The sequence below is a fragment of the Aquarana catesbeiana genome, linkage group LG05, assembly GCF_042186555.1.
Source record: "Aquarana catesbeiana isolate 2022-GZ linkage group LG05, ASM4218655v1, whole genome shotgun sequence".
Lineage (NCBI taxonomy): Eukaryota > Metazoa > Chordata > Amphibia > Anura > Ranidae > Aquarana > Aquarana catesbeiana.
In genome coordinates, this window is record NC_133328.1 from 370,723,178 (window position 1) to 370,739,695 (window position 16,518).

A 16,518-nucleotide genomic window follows, 5' to 3' on the forward strand; every position below is an offset into this window, starting at 1 on the left:
GCCCTATTCCACCGGAGTGTACTGCAGGTCATGGCTGGACTGGAACAAAATTTGGCCCTGGACTTCATCATGACCGGCCCACTTTAATTTTGAATGTCCCCAACAGCCCCCCCCCTTACATCAGAGAGTCCCCACCAGCAGTCCCCTTACATCAGAGAGTCCCCATCAGAAGTCCCCTTCACATCAGAGTCCCCATCAGAAGTCCCCTTTACATCAGAGTCCCCATCAGAAGTCCCCTTCACATCAGAGTCCCCACCAGAAGTCCCCTTCACATCAGAGTCCCCAACAGAAGTCCCCTTACATCAGAGAGTCCCCATCAGGAGTCCCTTCACATCAGGGTCCCCATCAGAAGTCCCCTTCACATCAGAGTCCCCATCAGAATTCCCTCTCACATCAGAGTCCCCATCAGAAGTCCCTTCACATCAGAGTCCCCACCAGAAGTCCCCTTCACATCAGAGTCCCCAACAGAAGTCCCCTTACATCAGAGAGTCCCCATCAGCAGTCCCTTCACATCAGAGTCCCCATCAGAAGTCCCCTTCACATCAGAGTCCCCATCAGAATTCCCTCTCACATCAGAGTCCCCATCAGAAGTCCCTTCACCTCAGAGTCCCCATCAGAAGTCCTTTCACATCAGAGTTCCCATCAGAAGTCCCCATTACATCAGAGTCCCCATCAGAAGTCCCCTTCACATCAGAGTCCCCACCAGCAGTCCCCTTCACATCAGAGTCCCCACCAGCAGTCCCCTTCACATCAGAGAGTCCCCATCAGAAGTCCCCTTCACATCAGAGTCCCCACCAGCAGTCCCCTTCACATCAGAGAGTCCCCATCAGAATCCCCTTCACATCAGAGAATCCCCATCAGAAGTCCCCTTCACATCAGAGTCCCCACCAGCAGCCCCCTTCACATCAGAGAGTCCCCATCAGAAGTCCCTTCACAACAGAGTCCCCATCAGAAGTCCCTTCACACCAGAGAGTCCCCATCAGAAGTCCCCTTTACATCAGAGTCCCCATCAGAAGTCCCCTTCATATCAGAGTCCCCACCAGAAGTCCCCTTCACATCAGAGTCCCCATCAGAAGTCCCCTTCACATCAGAGTCCCCATCAGAAGTCCCTTCACATCAGAGTCCCCATCAGAAGTCCCCCTCACATCAGAGTCCCCACCAGCAGTCCCCTTCACATCAGAGTCCCCACCAGCAGTCCCCTTCACATCAGAGTCCCCACCAGCAGTCCCCTTCACATCAGAGAGTCCCCATCAGAAGTCCCCTTCACATCAGAGTCCCCACCAGCAGTCCCCTTCACATCAGAGAGTCCCCATCAGAATCTCCTTCACACCTTCACGTCAGAGAATCCCCATCAGAAGTCCCCTTCACATCAGAGTCCCCACCAGCAGTCCCCTTCACATCAGAGAGTCCCCATCAGAATCTTCTTCACATCAGAGTCCCCACCAGAAGTCTCCTTCACATCAGAGTCCCCATCAGAAGTCCCTTCACATCAGAGAGTCCCCATCAGAAGTCCCCTTTACATCAGAGTCCCCATCAGAATCCCCTTCACATCAGAGTCCCCACCAGAAGTCCCCTTCACATCAGAGAGTCCCATTCACATCAGAGTCCCCATCAGAAGTCCCTTCACATCAGAGTCCCCATCAGAAGTCCCTTCACATCAGAGTCCCCATCAGAAGTCCCCTTCACATCAGAGAGTCCCCATCAGAAGTCCCCTTCACATCAGAGAGTCCCCATCAGAAGTCCCCTTCACATCAGAGAGTCCCCATCAGATTCCCCACCAGCAGTCCCCTTCACAACAGAGAGTCCCCATCAGAAGTCCCCTTTACATCAGAGAGTCCCCATCAGAAGTTCCCTTCACATCAGAGAGACCTCCCTCTCCTCCCCCTCCCACATGTACTCACCGTTTTGAAGGCAGCTTCTGTCCCTCTCTCCAGTCATGTGATAACAAGTGCTAAGGGGAGAGAGGAAGGAAAGTCTGCTGGCTGTCCATCTCCCCCTGCAGGCTGGAGGGAGCATAACGCCTAATGCTCTCTCCAGCAAGTGACGGAAGCAGCTCCTCCTGACAGGAGTGAAATCGCGATCACTCCCTGTCAGAGAGGAGCGGCTCCAGGACCGCACCTGACTGTCCCACTGAGCCATCGGCCCTCCGGGAAACTCCCGGTAGTCCCGATGGCCATTCCATGCCTGCTGCAGGTGCAAGACATTGGAATCAACAGTGTGATCTTTGTTTTAAGATTGTGTTGCAGACAGCACTATAGTTGTTTACAGTCTCTACCTGCAGCATATCAAGTGTGGTAAATCTACCAGTCATTTAGAAACAATAAGCATGAGGAGTCATATGGCTGTTCACCACAAAGCTCGGTGGGATCAGCACATAAATGATACCGGTCAGCTGCTAAAGACCTACAATCCTCCTCCTTTTCGCCCTTATTTTTCCCCCTCTTTCACAAGCCCATAAGAATCTATATCAGCATCTGCTGCAACATTTGCAGACTCAAGGGGTAGAAGATGTGAGTCTGATAAGGGATTTGGGAAGCATTGCTTATAGCACATCAAGTGTAAAAGAGAATCAGAAGGGATCCAAGCTTAGTAGGGCCAAGCGTAGGCTTCAACCATTCTCAAAGTTACCAACCCCATTCTGCCTTCTCCAGCTACATCTTTAAAGAGACAGGTGTCTCTTCCAGCTGCTGGGGCAAAACAAAAAACCATGCATCAATTCACCTGCATGCGCGGCGGGTCAATGCCAGCTTGGCAAAATTGCTGGCTTTACAGTTCCAAATAGTGCAGTCAACCTTCTTCTATATGGAATGTCTCCTTGTTCCTGGATCATGCGGTCAGTAGCAGGGTCCACATGACCACAGACACATGGTCCAGCAAGCATGGGCAGAAATGTTCGATTTTCCTTCTGGCCAAATGGGTCAGTTTGCTGCATCCAAGAAGGATACAGGATGGAACATACTGCTGAAGCTGGAGGATGGTTATTTGATAAATCCTAAGGGTCACCCACCCCGCACAAGGGACTAAGATCCAGTGTGATTTCCTTCATTAAAACCTGTCCGGTCTCTTAACAATAAACTGTTCTCTGGTAAAAAAGCTTACATAAAGTGCATGGAAGCAGGGAAATATTTTGGTTAAATGTTGTATGATTTTCTGTATTTTGAAAAGTAGAGAAACCAGGCAGCTTGAAATTACTGATATTAAAGTTTTAAACTTTTTTAGGAACATTTTTTGCAATACTGTCTGTGTAGTATATTCTATTTTCCTTCTTGTATTGAAATTAAATTATTTTATAATGTTATTTGTCCTCAAAAGTCGCATGAGATAAGTGTTTTATCAAATGAGGCTTCCCAGAAATTCATTAAAATTATACTCTTGTAGTGAGTACCAAATTCCTTCAATTTTAATGATAAAAATCTATGTTTCTTTCTTTAGACACTCAAAATCTAAATGGTGCTGGGATTTAGCAAATGAGGTATAAAATAAATTGTAGAATTTAAGCGTATGCACTGTGTGTCATTTTACTTCTATTAGAACCAGAAAATGCTGTTTTTTTGTAATATTTTTTTTTTTTATTTCCTCAAAGATAGAAGGAGATCTACTTTAAAACAATGAGGCTGGGTTCACACTAATGCGACTTGGATGCAGGTTTCCCTGCATTTAATATGCATGACAGGAGAGTGTGACCTGCTCTCAATGGAGTCAGTTCACACACCTCCAGGGCAGCCACGGTCCGAATTGCAGAAGGGTCCTGTGCATCTTCTGGCCTTTTTCAGGTGCGAATTCAGACAAAAATTCGGACCTGATTTGCACCTGAAACATTGAACAGACATGCACCGGACCCCCTGCTGTGAGCCTCAGCCGCAGTTAGTGTGAACCCAACCTAATAGATAATGTTGTCTACAATAAGTTGTAAAAATACTACACATGCTGTTTGAAATATTACTTCTATTGGATTATAAGAAATAAAAATGAAACTATTTTTGGGCCCTCACAAGATAAATGTGGATGTGGTTCATCCAATAAGGGGGGGGGGGGATTTACTAAAACTGGTGCACACGGAATCTGGTTACGCTTTGACAATAAAACCTTAAAGCTGATTAATATGCTCAGCTACACCAGGTTAGTATATCTTCCCAGATCTCAAATAAATTAAGGAAATATTGTGTATGCTGTGTTCTTTTGTAATCTGTGCCTTGGGGCAGCACAGTGGCACAGTGGGTAGCACTCTCGCCTAGCAGTAAGAAGGGTCACTGGTTCAAATCCCGACCACGACACTACCTGCATGGAGTTTGCATGTTCTCCCTGTGTCTGCGTGGGTTTCCTCCGGGTACTCCAGTTTCCTCCCACACTCCAAAGACATGCTGGTAGGTTAATTGGATCCTGTCTAAATTGGCCCTAGTATAGGTATGAATGTGAGTTAGGGACCTTAGATTGTAAGCTCCTTGAGGGTATAGGGACTGATGTGAATGTATAATATATATATATATATATATATATATGTAAAGCGCTGCATAAATTGACGGCGCTATATAAGTACCTGAAATAAATAAATAAATAAATAATCTTCAAAACCCCCCAAAAAAATGATTGATTATTTGTCCAACACTAAATTGGAAGGTGGTTTTGACAATAAAGTCCTTGGTAGAAATATCTATGCAGTGCGCACAATATTCCTTCCTTTATATTGTGAAAAATATTCTTTATTGTATATATTTGGCCCAGATGGCTGCGTGCGTTATGTTGAGTGCCATAGCATGTGGCCTACTACAACAGCAGAAATGCTGTCTATGTGGTGTGGACAATATTTCCTTTTTTTTCTATGTTATATGTATACATCTATATGAGGATTTGTATGATAACAAGCTGCATACAGTGTGTCCTTTCAAAATGCATCCTACTCCAGCTGATTCACTGATGACCATGGAATGTTTCAGCCTTGTGTCTCTGACATAAATCAATGCAATTTTTATCTCTGGACAAAAAGGGCCTTGTTACTCACTCCTCAAATGTGGCCTGACAAGGTAGGGTAAGGAAAAGGTAAGTATGGATCTGACGCAAATTAATTTGTTTTAAGATTTGGGTTGGGAGGTAGGTTACGGAGAGGGCTAGCATTAAGAATGTTATGGGTTAAACTTCAGTGTTAAGGATTACTGTTAAATCATGGACTGAAGCTAAAAGGGTTCAATTTAAAGTATATCTGAAGTCAAAACTTTTTAAAGTTTTGGATAGAGTAGGGAAGGATTACAAGGCCTCTCAGATTTAGCTGTTTAGACAGATTTTCTTTAACGTTCTATTCTATAGATACAAGTGAGAGGTAGTCTCTCCAAAGTGAAGGAAATCCTCTCTTAAGCTGGTCATACACTGACTGAAATTCTGATCAGTGTGTGGCTTTCCCTGCTTGACAGAAGTCAATTGTTTGATTGACTTCTGTCAAAGGGATGCACAGGAAAACTTTTATCGAACAGTGGCTTCAATCACTGCTCAGTGTATTCTGACAGCAACTGGTCCTGCTGTCAGAATACAATGTCCTGGAGGGGGGACTTCTCCATCCATCTTGTTTGTTTGGATAGAGGATAGAGGAATCTGTTATATTTTTTTTCTTCTTTTTTTTCTTATCTTTCTTCCCTCCTCTCCTTTTGTTTTTTCCTTTTACATGGAAGTTTCAGTAAAAAAACTAAAAAATAATTAACACATACATAGATGTGCCCCCAAAAGCAATTGTGGAAGACTATCCAATTTTTAATCAGACTTCCTGATGACAAATAAAATGTTTTCGTCTTTTTTTGTATACAGTATTTCGGTAAAGTATACTCTTGGTAATCATTAAGTATACACTGTATCTTGAATGTATGTAACTGTTTTTTATAATGGAAATTCTTTGTCTTTTGTAAACTTAAGCTCTGTTTTTTCTATATCCGAAAACCTTAATAAAACAAGTTTGAAATTGAAAAATAGTAAGACAGCACTATCACTTCTTGATAAATAATTTCATAATGTGCATCAGTATTTAATTCATAAAATATAAAGTGCATGCGTGTTAAAAATATCAACCGATGTAAAGTGCAATTTTTACTCAAAAAGTGTCCCGTGCTTTTCTACTCAATGAATAATTAAAAAACTGTCCCAAAACAGTGCATATGTGAAGGACTTTTCTTCGATCCAATAAAGTGTCCTGTATTATTAATTAAGTCCCAGTTCTTTTCATGCTCCACCTTTAAGTATAGTGTCCACCACCAATTCCACAAAATCAGTCACCAGAACAACTTGCTGGTAAAACCCAACAACAATGCATATAAGTACGGATTGCAGGAATTGCAGCTTTTCAGGCTCAACGGGTCTCCATCTAGAACTGTCACACCGCCACACAGGCCATCCAAGCCTCCTGATCATGTTTGGGAAAAAACGAAACGCGTAGGGACAGGGACTTCAGGTTATGCAACTTTCACCAGTTGGAACACACACTGACTCCTGATCAGATCGGAGCAGCGGTGCTTCTAAAAACAAATTGGCAAGTCATCCAGGTGCTGGGGGGCACCATATCTTGTGAGTGCATATTCGTATTTATTATTTAGAGCAATTTTAATTAAAAATACTGCACTATGTTATCAAATCTGGCCTCTTCTCTTTGATGAACACTAGGGGCATGGAGTATTTGTGACCAGTGGAGTGTGCATAGCGGATCAGAGTTAACAAGCATTGTTTGACCTTCCTAGGCATAAGCTTAGGGGGTCAACTATTTTTGGTGAGTATAATTCGAAGTGGGGGCACCACTGGTGATTTTAAGGTGAACCCTGGAGCAAGTATGAGTTTGAAGCACAGCATAAGCACTTTGAATTGGAAGAGAATCAAAAGGATTTGTTTGGAGAACACATTTGGACTTATACTTTGTTTATTGCACTAGTATCTTTTGAGCACTAGAACTTTTTATATTTATCTATTTGAGCACATTAGAATAGTTGTTTGTACATGAATGCAATTTATTTTGAGGGATCTGCCTGTGTAAACAAGCAAATCTCCTTTCTGACAGGGGAGATCACACATATCCTGTCTTTCTGTTTCTCCAGTCACACAGTACCCCATATAGTTAGAAAATACAAACAGGAAAAACATTTAACTCCTTTATTGCCCTTGATGTTAACTCCTTACCTACCAGTGTCATTAGTACAATAACAGTGCATATTTTTAGCACTGATTACTGTAATAATGTCACTGGTTCCCAAAAAAGTGTCAAAAATGTCAGTTAGGTGTCCGATCTGTCTGCCGCAATGTCATAGTCCCGCTAAAAATCACTGATTGCCCCCATTAGTAGTAAAAAAATTTAAAATAATAATAATAATGCCATAAATCTATCCCCTGTTGACGCGATAACTTTTGCGCAGACCAATCAATATACGCTTATTGAGATTTTTTTTACCAAAAATTTATTAGCAGAATACATATCGGCCTAAACTGATGAATACATTTGTTTTTTTTACATTTTTTGGGGGGAAATGTTATATAGCAGAGAGTAAAAAATGTTGTCGCTCTTTTTTTGTTGATAGCGCAAAAAATAAAAACCGCAGAGGTGATCAAATACCATGAAAAGAAAGCTCTATTTGTGGGAAAAAAGGACATTTTTTTTGGGTACAGTGTTGCACGACTGCGCAATTGTCAGTTAAAGCGCCGCAGTGCCGTGTCGCAAAAAATGGCCTGGTCAGGAAGTGGGTAAATCCTTCTGGGGCTGAAGTGGTTAAGGCCAACATTCTTTACCAAACCTAAAAGTCTTTATCATAAATTTCTCAATCCATTCCAGGAATCAATGGTACATAATGATAAAACATAATAATGCAACATTTAGGTTGATCCAATATTTATTCATGTGGTCCATGTGTCTACACCGCTTATCAAAGTGTAACTCTCAGTTGAGAAAAAGTAGTCTCTTTCAAGCTGATTTATACTGTACATCGCAAGAATTTTATCAGACTTTATTGCAGATGTATACATTTTTATGCTCTGGAGAAAGTGATTTAAGCCTTTCACGTATTTATGTGATAACTGCTGAATGGGAAGGTCTACCTTCATTACAATTACCTGAGCAGTTTCAGTGCATTAAAAAGTAAGAGAACACCGGCAATTTAGTCTGAATGACTCTTTGAATATAATTAACTAAGAATGGAACTTCTATTCTGCCTTTCTCAAGAACGATTGGCAGGTCCTCGCGAACATCGCATCTGCTGGACCCGCTGATTGGCTCTCGCTGTGTCCAATCACAGTGGGAGCGGGTCGTCGACAGCACCCGCAGTCGCCCTAGACCCGGAACGGTCAGATCATGTATCTGGCACAGAGCAGCTGCCCTGCCGCTGTATATCTATGGTGGGTGGTCGCTAACCTGTTAAAAGAAAAAGATACTGCATAGACAATTGCTACATAAGTTTTTTTCAGAGGATGAATCCTTTTACGCATTGTTGATGAATTAAAGGTAAATTCTAAGGACTTTCTAATATTAGCATACTCATTACTGGACAGTATTAACAGTTTACTAAATTAATGTATTTTCCACTTAGTCACTACTTGAGTCCTGAATGCCTGGGTAGACATGAGGGTAGACTACACAACATTTAAAGTACAGAAATTAAAAAAAAAACTCTGGAACCCAAAGGTATTACAGGAAAAATATACCCAGGGTTCAAATGGTTAGTTATCACTAATAATGCTCTAGTCTAGTGGAAACTAGATTTCATATGACCCTAAAAAACTAAGTGAGCTATTTACAAAAAAAAGTAAAAAGTGATGCACTAAAATATAATTTTCCATTTTAATTTATGCTGTATGAAACTTTTGGCAGTTTGTTCTCTAGACTTTTTTTGCCACATTAAAGCCTTGTACACATGATTGGATTTTGTGTGTGCCTGGATTTTGTCTTGCATACAAATGGCAAGGAGTTTCGCCAACAAACACGAACGTCGTGACGTACTACGTGGTTTTCCAGCTATTTAGCGCCACCCTTTGGGCTCCTTCTGCTAATTTTCTGTTAGTAGAAGTTTGGTGAGTGTTGATTCGCGCTTTTCATTTCGTGCTTTTCAGGAGATAACGTGTTATTTCTTATTGGCCTTGGAGTTATTGCTTTGACCCAAGTCCAGTCCAGGAACAGGAGGAGGAGGATTTCTTGGACCAAAAATTGGTTTCTTTATTATTTGTGACCAGTTATGTCATATGCCTTTGCCGTGTGAGCTCCTGGAGAATAATCCGGATGATTTTTGGAATTATCTCTGGATGACGGACCCCTGCTTTCACCAACTCTTGGCATTGGTGACCCCTTATATTAAGAAGCAGGACATATACATGAGCATGAGGCTTTTATTTTATTTTTTGGTTGAATAATGATTTGATTTGGTATATTTTCTATATTTTTGGATGCATAGAATGCACTTTTTGGTTAAGTTCTATTGGCAGATAGCATGTCTAATTGTATTTGTTTTCTTTTTTTAATGCACAATAAAAAAATTGTGGAGAATAATACTTGGCTATTTGTTTTTCTTCAAATGACAGTTTGGGAGTAGGCAGTTACATTTAAAAAAATACAATGTAAAATTACCAAGGAACACCAGCATAGTTCTATTTTTGATCTTAAAAACCACGAGATAATGATGTTGTGGTAACTTGCCCCCCCCCCCAAAAAAAAAATTAAATTACGTTTGCCATAACTCCATCAGTATCACCAGCATATCAGCTTCATTGTTATCCCATTAAAGAAGAAGAGAATGTGCGCTGCATTTTGATATTTCATAATTTGCACGTCACGAATGTTAATTCTCCATTACGAACGCTAGTTTACAAGACAGACCGCTTCCAGCTCGTCCTTGCTTCTGAGCATGCGTGTTTGTACTTTGGACTTTTGTCCGACGGACTTGTGCACACACACTTGAAAAATCCGACAACAGACATTTGTCTGCAGAAAATGTTAAAGCCTGCAATCCACATTTGTCCATGGAAAATCCGACAACAATTGTCCGATGGAGCATACAAACGGTCAGATTTTCCGCCAACAGCTTGTCATCATACTTTTCCCTTAGGAAAATCCAATCATGTGTACGCGGCTTTAGAAATCCCTGTCTGACATCTGAAAAATAAGGTGCTGATAAATAAGGTGCTATAAAATACTATATATTCAAAAAAGTGTGCTGTATTTTTTATTAACGGGAGAGGCTGTTTGGTAAGTAATTATGTTCATACATTGCTGTCATCATGCAATACGTTACGTTATCAGATTTCATGTATAACTTTTTATATCTGTGAGATCTGTGTATATCAAAAACTATTAACAAAAATTGCTAAGAATGTTTAAAAAAAAAAACAAGTAAATGGAGGAACAAAGAATAAGATGTTAAAGACTAATTGTTCACCAAAATCACATACACAGCCATTTCATGCTTTATAAACAGCCCATGTGTTATTACTCCTATTGTCCACTGTATTGCTTAGTCATGTAGCATATCAATTACTTTCCAAATAATGAGCAGTCTTTAGCTCTTGGCTGTTCTCAGTCACCACCAACTTCTACACGTCATAAAAATAAGAAAAGAAAAACAGCTGAGATTTTATAATAAGACTCTAAATCATTTCAACAACACTCCATTTCTAAGATGATTTTTAAATCTGGATTTAGTTCTCAAATACAAGTAATTAAACTGTGGATCGTAAGAAGTTCACACTTCACAATGGAATTTAGGTATTCAACAAATCTATTCATCTTAGTAATACTGCTTACATTGGCCAACTTACATAGCAGGAATTAAATGAAGATATGTGAACTCCTAGGCACCTGGTAATAATTTTAAAATGTATTTTTGTGCTTATTGAAATCAAGATGCTTGCAAGTAACAGCCAAACTTATTAACTTGACTAATGATGATAAATTAGATTTGGCTTGGATGCAGCCTTTGAAATCATTGTGTTGCAATCAGTAACTTCATTGGATTCATGATGAAAACTTGGATTAAAAATGTTCTCGTGTTATTCACATTCATGCCAAGATCAGTACATGGTATCTTTCATTAAGTTTGGTGCCACCGAGAACAGTGATGTTTTACCGTATGGAGTGGTGTGCAACATTGGCCAGTACATTTAATTAGGACGAGTTGTAAGAATGTCTCTTTGTGAATTCTGGATTTCTCCATTAAATAGATATTCTCAGGCCATTCTGAACTTTTGCTGTTTTCTCCTAATGCACCTTAGTTGTCTGGATTGCAAGCATGGATATTTCTAATTGTTCCAACCATTAACGTTTTCCTTAGCAACTGGCCATGTAAATGCTGGCAGACCTCTATCTTGCAAAGTCTTGCTTGGTTTTAATGATCTCTGGGATGAATTTTTGGTTTGTTCGGATTGTGATCTAATGTTCATCTAGTCATTGTTCATTCTTTTTAATCCAAATTAATGATTAATAGCAGTTAAAAAAGGCATAGAGTAACAGCATCAATGCATACAGAGACATGCACATACAGTGTACATATTCAGTCAGTCAGGCAATTGGCAAGTAAACAAGTCGCTAAGGACATGTGAAAATAGATCCCTAGTCATAGACTGTACACAGATGTAAGTGCAAGTTAGTGTAACACAGCCTATATGATTAGAGCATAACTGTTTGCAAAAACAACTAAAACTAAAACTATCTCTCAGTGCCACCTCTAATACATCATTTTAAACTCAGTAGTACCCAGAGTCATAGCAGATAAAGAAAGAGTATAAAGCATTGAAGCATTTAAACTTCAGACCTCAATGCGTAGAGAGTGTTGCCCCTGTGGTCAAAGGGTCCCCTGAAGATGGGGAGTAAGTACACAGCCCCCTAAAGGGGTGTAAACAATAGCCAGCAAAAGAAGGTATCATAAAGTATCACCTTATTAACCTGTAGTTGAGAAAAGCAATTTAAGATTGGAAGATTGTACTCCAAATTTTCTTAAATTTTTGTTGTTTCTTAGATTCTTTGCTTTCCTTTGTTGTATAGTAGGCACCACAGTTTCAATCCACACGTCTTAAAAAAAAGCACACAAATAAATATTTAATTCTAAAGACTCAAAAGGGCCTAACAAGCAAAGCCGAGGATCTAGCTGTACCAGAGAGTCCATGACATCAAGCAAAAAAAGGTTTATAATCTGATTCCATAAAGCTTATATCTGTGGGCAAGACCATAGCAGGTGGAAAAGTGCCAGGGGTCCCCAGGCACATAGGATATGATGGGTTGTAAGACATTTTGTATTTTGCTAGCCAAAGTGTCAGACAGCTATGGTGGAATATAAATAAGTGGGTTGGCTTACAAGTAGGTTTTAAGGAAACTAATTGCTGGCTAGGTAAAGCCACTTTTCAGATCTAATCATTAATACGACTCACTTCAACCTCCCACAAAGTATTTCTGTTATAAGCCTGGCTCATGACATTCTTTTTTTTATAGTTTTGGATAGAAGTTTAAAATATTTGTCAGGTTTCTGGATGTGTCCCCACTGGGAATATTCAACCTGTTCGCACTGGTGACTATTGTCTTCAGGTCAGAAAATAATAGGGAGCATTGCAGTTGTCATTCAGACAGGTATAGAAAGGAAATCTTTCTCAATAGACCTCTGTTCTGCCCCCCTGACAAGGGCTTTTAACCTTTCCCTATTCTATACAGAGCTAAACAGCTTTTTAGCTGTTATTTCTTGTGTTATTTTGCTTGTATTTATACGGCCATCTTTAAGGTGTAACATTAGGTGTTTTTTTTCGACTCCTGTTTCATAAATTAACCTAAGATGACTATACATTCAAATACACAAAACATCTTTTATATAAAAAGTCATACATTTTATTATACAACAATTAATACTTCTTAAAAACATATATCTAAGTCAATGGATGATACAATGAGAAGAGCTACTGTCAAGTACAATTACGCGTTTTGCGGTAAGATGCCACTTCTTTAGATTGCCATGTATACTTGTGACAGGTTATTCAATGCAATTCACATATCTATAAAATAGAACATCAATATACATCATATGCATAGGTATTTCATTGTACATAATTAGATTTAGATAGACCCCATCCCCTTTTGAAGAGGAAAAAAAAAAAACACAACAGGACAATACTTACAGAAACAATCACGGATAATAAGGGAGAGAGTTTCAAATCGTCTCAGGTTGTGGAGAGGAAAAAACAGGGGACCAATGTGGAAAAGGCAAATCTGTCCTAACAACTCTGTATATGTAAAAAAAATCAGTGGTAATGAAGCATCACAGCTTAAAATGTAATAAATTCAGAGTATCTGCAGATCCCAGAAGAGGTACTCGCTGTTTGTAAGCTATGATGGAGACTCCCATCAATGGTAAATGGTAAAAAGTATATCAAAAGTTCTCAGTTCAAAATAATCTAAAGTCTCAAGAGGTTACGCTGATAATATATGTGGAGGGAGCTCAGGAATGCTAGTCAAAAATGGATCCCCAAATAATCTACTTCTCTTCAACTCTAAGGATCAAACCAACCAAGCTCTAAGACAGAGAAAGGGATAGAACAAGCAATCTATTTAAATATCAGTGGGCTTAGCTACAAGTTACAAGCTACAAAGATTTGGATATTACTATAGTGTTCCCTAAGGGGGATGTCATGGGAGGATCGTAGGGATCTATATGGGATAATCTTAGTGGGAGTAAACATGGAGTGAACATCCACAAAGCTGTTCTCAGTCCACCACGTAAATTGCTGCGGGTTATCGCATCCTGGTGGGAATAGTGGACACTGAAGAAGGTGGAGTAGGGGGAGGTGGGAGAGAACAGGCCCGCCGAATATTTAACCAAGTTCCACAACCGGAGTGAGTGGGCCAGACTTGTGCCAATATTATTTGGACGATGGGCTCGAGGGAGCCAGGAGAGCGAGGTCAATGGTATCGGGTAGGAGTCCACTAGATCAATGGTGGCCCATAACGGCATTTGTTGTTTCTCCTGGAGATGAGACAATGGAGCAATAGCCGCTTCTGCATAGTAAGCATTTAAGTTGGGGACCGAGAGGCCACCATTGATCCTGCGGGCATAAAGGACCTGTTTTTTGATCCTGGGTTTCGTAGAACCCCAGATAAACTTCATGATTTTATGCTGATGTATACGTATAATGTGGGGGGGGGGGACATGAACTGGTAAGACCCAAAAAAAATAAAGCAGCTTTGGTAGGTAGGTCATACGGATGTAAAAAAGTAAACCAAATAAGATAGTTTAGTGCAGCGCTATTGCAATGAAAAAAATGTGAAGTTATCCCAATGGGAAATTGGGGTATATATAAGTGCAAATACAGTAAAATTATTAAACCACAATATTGTTGAAGTGTAGATCAACAGTTATAGTGTATATAAAGTGCATATAGTCCATGTATGACATCAAAATGGTGACTATAAATGAGTGTGAACTGGTGTAGATAATCCACCACCGTAAGGAAAGAGGCTTACCAGACAGGTTGAACCCAATAAGGCGTATGCCTGATGAGTCAGCCAAGCTTTTGGTGTAACACACCCAAGGAGGTACAGCAACCACAGCTTCCAATCTAGACCGAATCGGATGTGGATCCATGACGATTATGATTTTATGCTGATGTATACGTATAATGTGGGGGGGGGGGACATGAACTGGTAAGACCCAAAAAAAATAAAGCAGCTTTGGTAGGTAGGTCATACGGATGTAAAAAAGTAAACCAAATAAGATAGTTTAGTGCAGCGCTATTGCAATGAAAAAAATGTGAAGTTATCCCAATGGGAAATTGGGGTATATATAAGTGCAAATACAGTAAAATTATTAAACCACAATATTGTTGAAGTGTAGATCAACAGTTATAGTGTATATAAAGTGCATATAGTCCATGTATGACATCAAAATGGTGACTATAAATGAGTGTGAACTGGTGTAGATAATCCACCACCGTAAGGAAAGAGGCTTACCAGACAGGTTGAACCCAATAAGGCGTATGCCTGATGAGTCAGCCAAGCTTTTGGTGTAACACACCCAAGGAGGTACAGCAACCACAGCTTCCAATCTAGACCGAATCGGATGTGGATCCATGACGATTATGACATCAGTGAGTATCCACCATATGAATAGCAACCGGAATTCGTGAGCAGTTCCTCTCAGTGTGACATATAGCAAAAGGAGAAAAAATTGGGCCACATAGTGTGATTCCGTTTAGATGTAAAACATTTATTAAAAATGCTAAAATGGTCACTCACATTTGAGAAGAAATTAAATGCATGGATAAAATAAAAGCAACGCAGTGGCATCGGCAGAGCTCGTCCAGACGTTTCGTCCTAATAAGGCATCCTCTGGGGTGATTTGGTCATACGGATGGTCGCTATCCTCCCGAACCAAGACAACGGGAGAGTAGACCAGGAGGTGAGCATAGCTGCCAGCTTCCCAAAAAGTGAAGGGAAGTTGGCTTGGTAGAGGCCAGAGTATCTTGAGGTAAGTTTAATCCCCAGGTAGGGTAGTGAGTCTAAACATTGGAAAGAATAAGATGATTTTAGGGCATCTAGCTTCGGGGGCGAGAGGTTGACCGACATTGCTTTAGATTTTGCGGTGTTGACTGATAGGCCCGAGAACATGGCAAAGGTGTTTAAAAGGGATAGTAGGTTTGGGAGGGTGAGTCCGGGTTTAGTAATAGTGAGGAGAATATCGTCCGCAAACAGGGACAACTTGTGGGAAGTACCTGCTATTTCCACCCCCGATATATCTGGGTGGGATCCAATTGCCTCCGCCAGGGGTTCGAGTGCCAGGATGAATAGCAGCGGGGAAAGTGGGCAGCCCTGGCGGGTTCCCCTTTTAATAGGGGAGGTAGACGACTCAAAGCCATAATATTTCACTTTGGCCTGGGGGGCATCATAAATCGCTGAGACTCAGTTTGTAAAGGGTTAATGAGTTAACACCTGCATCAGGTAAGGCCATGACAAAGTGTCAAAGGCCTTACTGATGTCCAGTGACAAGAACATTGTTTCTAAGGACCTATGATGAACAATGTGCTGTATTTGGAGGAGACGTCGGATGGCGTCACTAGCTTGCCTCCTTGGGACAAAGCCTACCTGGTCTTTTTTTATTAGGCGTGGGAGAAAAGATTTTCATTTCTATATTGATTAAGGAGATCGGCCTGAAGTTGGCCCAGGAGGAATGGTCCTTGTCTGGTTTGGGAATCATTACGATGTTAGCCGTCAGCAGGTCGGATGTGAAGGGTTGACCCTCCTTGACCGAATTGTACATGTTTGTCAAATGGGGGTCAATGACGTCTGCCAATTTTTGATAGTATAAGGCTGTAAAGCCATCTGGGCCTGGTCTTTTACCCACCTTCAGCTCTTTAATGCATTGAAGAACTTCCAAGACTTGTATGTCCCGATCCATAAGGGACATGTGGGGTTCAGTCAAGGAAGGTAGGGATAATTGTGTCAGAAAGGTATCAAGGTCCTGGGTGGAAGAGTTTTCAGGGACAGAGTAAAGTTTAGTAAGACGATATCTAAATTCATCTAATACACGTTGGGGGTTGCCC